Source organism: Lycium ferocissimum, chromosome 1 (assembly GCF_029784015.1).
Source record: "Lycium ferocissimum isolate CSIRO_LF1 chromosome 1, AGI_CSIRO_Lferr_CH_V1, whole genome shotgun sequence".
Lineage (NCBI taxonomy): Eukaryota > Viridiplantae > Streptophyta > Magnoliopsida > Solanales > Solanaceae > Lycium > Lycium ferocissimum.
This window is the reverse complement of record NC_081342.1, coordinates 52,799,055-52,805,047: the sequence shown is the minus strand read 5'-3', so window position 1 is coordinate 52,805,047 and position 5,993 is coordinate 52,799,055. Positions and strand designations below refer to the sequence as shown.

The following is a 5,993-nucleotide window of genomic DNA, read 5'->3' as shown; positions in this document are numbered from 1 at the left end:
CCTTTATCAAAAATTATATTATTTTTAATAATACAAGGGGGTTCCAACATATTAATATATAGTGAAGTGTTCACCAAGATTCAGAACTTTTTTTCAATACTCACAATCCTTATTAGTTAATAATCTTAGTGATTGGATTTCTATGCTTAGTCTGATAGGAAATAAGATATTCAAATAAATAATTTTATAGCGAATGACTATTCATCTATTGTATTTTCATGCAAATAGAGGGCAAGAAAACTCTATGGAAAGATGGTGGTTTAATTCGATGTTGTTTAAGAAGGAGTTCAAACGCTGTGTGGGCCAAATAAATCAATGGGCGGTCTTGGTCCTATTGAAAATACCGGTGAAGATCCAAATCGAAAAGTGAAAAACATTCATAGTTGCGGTAATGTTGATTATTTATTCGGCGTTAAAGACATTCGGAATTTCATCTCGATGGTACTTTTTTAGTTAGTGATAGGAATGGAGACAGTTATTCCATCTATTTTGATATTGAAAATCAGATTTTTGAGATTGACAATGATCATTCTTTTAAGTGAACTAGAAAGTTCTTTTTATAGTTATCGAAACTCGAGTTATCCGAATAATGGATTTAGGGGCGAAGATCCCTACTATAATTCTTACTTGTATGATACTCAATATAGTTGGAATAATCACATTAATAGTTGCATTGATAATTATCTTCGTGCTCAAATCGTATAGGTACTTCCATTATAAGTGGTAGTGAGAATTACGGTGACAGTTACATTTATAGAACCATTTGTGGTAGTGAAAGTCGAAATAGTAGTGAAAACAAGGGTTTCAGTAGACGAACTCGCACGAAGGGCAGTGATTTAACTATAACAGAAAGTTCTAATGATCTCGAGGTACTCAAAAATTCAAGCATTTGTGGGTTCAATGCGAAAATTGTTATGGATTAAATTATAAGAAATTTTTTAAATCAAAAATGAATATTTGTGAACAATGTGGATATCATTTGAAAATGAGCAGTTCGGATAGAATTGAACTTTTGATTGATCCGCGTACTTGGGATCCTATGGATGAAGACATGGTCTCTCTGGATCCCATTAAATTTCATTCGAAGGAGGAGCCTTATAAAGATCGTATTGATTCTTATCAAAGAAAGACAGGATTAACCTTAGGGCAGTCAAACCAACTCTCATACGAGCTCCCGGCGGTTCATTCATCTGACCGTAAACTAGGGCCACCTTTGATTCTACAAAATTTTCTTCATTAATCACTCCAGATTCTTTTATTTCCATGTAAAGATCATTTCCTTCCCGAGTACGTTCACCCACTCCGCCAAATACGGATACGCCCCCGTGAGCTTTAGCAATATTGTTAATCAATTCCATAATGAGTAAGGTTTTACCCACTCCAGCTCCCCCGAATAGTTCGATTTTTCCTCCATGGCGATAAGGGGCTAAAAGATCTACTACTTTAATTCCTATTTCAAAAATAGATAATTTTGTATCCAACTATATAAAGGCGGGCGCAGATCTATAAATAGGAGACATTGTACTAGTATCTACAGGCCCTAAATTATCAACAGGCTCTCCGAGTACGTTAAAATTTCGTCCCAGAGTCGCTCCCCCGACCGGAACACTTATAGGAGCTCCTGTGTCAATCACTTCCATTCCTCTCATTAGACTGTCTATAGCACTCATAGCTACAGCTCTAACTCGATTATTTCCTAATAATTGTTGTACCTCACAAGCCACATTAATTGGTTGATCAACACTATCTCGACCTTGAACTACCAGAGTGTTATAAATATTCGCCATCTTGCCCGGGGGAAAGCTACATCTAGTACCGGACCGATGATTTGGACGACACGCCCCGGGTTTTTTTTTTCAAGCGTGGAAACCCCGAACCAAAGTAGTAGGATTGATTCTCATAATAATAAAATAAATAAATATGTCGAAATATTTTTTCAAAAATTATCGAATTAAAAAAAAAAAATGTCCGCTAGAACATCGATCGGTTAATTCAATAAAATGGGAATTAGCACTCGATTTTGTTGGCACCATGCAATTGAACTTGAACCAATTCAATTGTTTACTTATTCAATGAGACTGAGTGAATTTGCAAGCTCACCCAACCTATTTTCATTTAAAAATCTCAAGTGGATGAATCAGAATCTTGAGAAAGTCTTTCATTTGTCTATCATTATAGACAATCCCATCCGTATTATCTATTCGATGAAATTTGAACCTGAACTATATTTTCTATTTCTATTACGATTCATTATTTGTATCTAATTGGCTCCTCTTCTTATTTCTTTTTTATTTCAATTTCAGCATATCGATTTATGCCTAGCCTATTCTTTTCTTTGCGTTTTCTTTCTTTTTTATACCTTTCATAGATTCATAGATCATAGAGGAATTCCATATATTTTCACGTCTAGGATTTACATATACAACACATACCACTGTCAAGGGGGAAGTTCTTATTATTTAGGTTAGTTATGTATTTTCATTTTTAAAAAAAAGGTAAAAAACAAAAATTGGGTTGCGCTATATATATGAAAGAGTATACAATAATGATGTATTTGGCAAATCAAATACCATGGTCTAATAATTAACCATTCTGATTAGTTGATAATATTAGTATTAGTTGGAAATTTTGTGAAAGATTCCTGTGAAAAGTTTCATTAACGCGGAATTCGTGTCAAGTAGACCTTGTTGTTGTGAGAATTCTTAATTCACGAGTTGTAAGGAGGGATTTATGTCACCACAAACAGAGACTAAAGCAAGTGTTGGATTCAAAGCTGGTGTTAAAGAGTACAAATTGACTTATTATACTCCTAAGTACCAAACCAAGGATACTGCTATATTGGCGATTCCGAGTAACTCCTCAACACGGAGTTCCACGAAGAAGCCGGGGCGCGGTAGGCGCGGAATCTTCTACTTTGGTACATGGACAAGCGTATGGATCGATGGACTTACCAGCCTTGATCGTTACAAAGGGCGATGCTACCGCATCGAGCGTGTTGTTGGAGAAAAAGATCAATATATTGCTTATGTAGCTTACCCACTCGATAGGGCATGAGTTCTAGTATCATAAGTGTTTCCTCATAGGAACGTCCGCGAATTTGATGAATTACTCTTTGTGCTTTGTCGTTGCATAGATATATGTTCACCTAAAGCACATACTTCGTTTTTTTTTCTTTAGCATAAGGTTTGCCTCCTACTACTGAATCATAAGCATCTAGATTTTTTTATTAATATTAACGACGAGATCTAATATCGCTTTTTGTATGTCCTCTAAAATTTAATGTAGGTGCAAATTCTCCCAATTTGTGGCCTACCATACTATCCGTTATATAAATAGGCAATTGCTCTTTTCCATTATGGATAGCAATAGTATGACTGATCATTGTGGGTATAATGGTAGATGCCCTGACCAAGTTACTATTATTTCTTTTTCTCGCTTTTATGTTAAGCTTATCAATTTTTTTTAATAAATGATTGGCTACAAAGGGATTTTTTTTTAAGTGAAACTTGACTTCTGAGTTCTTAGCCAAAATTGACGAAATAAAATGAAAAGGATTCCAATTTCGTGTCTTAAATGAAATGAGTGGACTAGAATCGGCAAGATTCTAATAGATAGATAGTATGGTAGAAAGATTCATCTATTTCTTTCTATCATACTATTTATTAGTTAGCCCCCTGGAATAAAATAAAGATAGAGGCTGCGTTTTATATGAATTTATAGATCAATCTACAATATTATCTTGATATATGTGAATATCAATTCCATATATGGGATTGACATAGCATCCAATTCCATTTATTTGTTATATCTATTTGTTCGATCAATCCGAATTACTCTTATGTCTTATAGTTTGAATTACTATATTTTTTATTTCTAATCTGAATCTCGGTATCTATTGAAAGAATCAAATCAATGAAGGAAAGGCGACAGATATAGGCATATTCAAAAAATCACGTAGTAATCTTTTTTTTACCATTCCCAAGAAGTAATTGAGTAAACCATTGACAGTAGTTCCACGGGAATCGAAAAGGAAGAGTAAACCTCACTAATTTTTAACTCCTGAACCATGATATGAAATAAGTCGATAGTATAGATCCAATTTCAAAAATTCGAAATCGGTAAATGCGCAATATGTGACTCACCTGACGATCTTATTCTGCATAGCGGGTACATAAACTGCTTGAATAGAGGTTATGGACCCTTCTTTGGTAGAAGTAATTCTTTCTTGTAAAGAACCCATTTCGGTACTCGGGTCGGTTGATAACCCACAGCGGAGGGCATTCTACCTAATAAGGCCGATGTTTTGGATCCTGCTTGGACGAAATGGAAGATATTGTCAATAAATAGAAGTACGTCTTGCTCATTAACATCTCGAAAATATTCCGCCATAGTTAGGGCAGTCAAACCAACTCTCATACGAGCTCCCAGCTCATTCATCCGATCGTAAACTAGGGCCACCTTTGATTCTCGCAAAATTTTCTTCATTAATCACTACGATTCTTTCATTTCCATGTAAAGATCATTTCCTTCCCGAGTACGTTCACCCACTCCGCCAAATACGGATACGCCCCGTGAGCCTTAGCAATATTGTTAATCAATTCCATAATGAGTCTCGTTTTACCCACTCCAGCCTCCCGAATAGTCCGATTTTTCCTCCACGGTGATAAGGGGCTAAAAGATCTACTACTTTAATTCCTGTTTCAAAAATAGATAATTTTGTATCCAATCGTATAAAGGCGGGCGCATCTATGAATAGGAGACATTGTACTAGTATCTACAGGCCCTAAATTATCAACAAGCTCTCCGAGCACGTTAAAAATTCATCCCGCAGGCGCTCCCCCGACCGGAACACTTATAGGAGCTCCTGTGTCAATCACTTCCATTCCTCTCGTTAGATCGTCTGTAGCACTCATAGCTACAGCCCTAACTCGATTATTTCCTAATAATTGTTGTACCTCACAAGCCACATTAATTGGTTGATCAACACTATCTCGACCTTGAACTACCAGAGCGTTATAAATATTTGCCATCTTGCCCGAGGGAAAGGCTACATCTAGTACCGGACCGATGATTTGGACGACACTCCCCAGGTTTTTTTTTCAAGCGTGGAAACCCCAGAACCAGAAGTAGTAGGATTGATTCTCATAATAATAAAATAAATAAATATGTTGAAATGTTTTTTCAAAAATTATCGAATTCAAAAAAAAAATGTCCGCTAGCACGTCGATCGGTTAATTCAATAAAATGGGAATTCGCACTCAATTTTGTTGGCACCATGCAATTGAACTTGAACCAATTCAATTGTTTACTTATTCAATGAGACTGAGTGAATTTGCAAGCTCACCCAACCTATTTTCATTTAAAAATCCCAAGTGGATGAATCGTAATCTTGAGAAAGTCTTTCATTTGTCTACCATTATAGACAATCCCATCCGTATTATCTATTCTATGGAATTCGAACCTGAACTTTATTTTCTATTTCTATTACGATTCATTATTTGTATCTAATTGGCTCCTCTGGGTGAGGTTCAAACGAGGAAAGGCTTATGGTGGAGACCTAGGCACCCAGAGACGAGGAAGGGCATAGTAATAGATGAAATGCTTCGGGGAGTTAAAAATAAGCATAGATCCGGAGATTCCCGAATAGGGCAACCTTCGAACTCGCCGAATCCATGGGCGGAAGAGACAACTCCGGCGAACGAAACATCTTAGTAGCCAGGAAAAGAAAGCAAAAGCGATTCCCGTAGTAAATGCGGCGAACGAAATGGAAGCGAAAATTAAACCGTGAAAAAGTGGTTGTGGGAGAGCAATACAAGCATCGTGCTGCTAGGCGAAGCAGCCTGAATGCTGCACCCTAGATGGCAAAAGTCCAGTAGCCGAACACCGCGAAATGGTTTCATGGGCCGTCAAAGGCCACCGTGAAAGTGATGGCGTTAGCCGATTTAACTTTTTATAAAATAATTTGGGGGCTAACACCAAAAGCTTGCATATAA

The 5,993-nt window shown here is 36.6% G+C and overlaps 3 pseudogenes; 1 reads left to right on the top strand and 2 right to left on the bottom strand.

Annotated features, from left to right (window-relative positions):
- Positions 1-89: 89 nt before the first annotated feature.
- On the top strand, positions 90-1,135 carry LOC132055449 (acetyl-coenzyme A carboxylase carboxyl transferase subunit beta, chloroplastic-like; annotated as a pseudogene).
- Positions 1,136-1,145: 10 nt separating this feature from the next.
- LOC132065227 (ATP synthase subunit beta, chloroplastic-like) lies at positions 1,146-1,901 on the bottom strand (annotated as a pseudogene).
- Positions 1,902-4,138: 2,237 nt separating this feature from the next.
- On the bottom strand, positions 4,139-5,513 carry LOC132065217 (ATP synthase subunit beta, chloroplastic-like; annotated as a pseudogene).
- Positions 5,514-5,993: the final 480 nt, after the last annotated feature.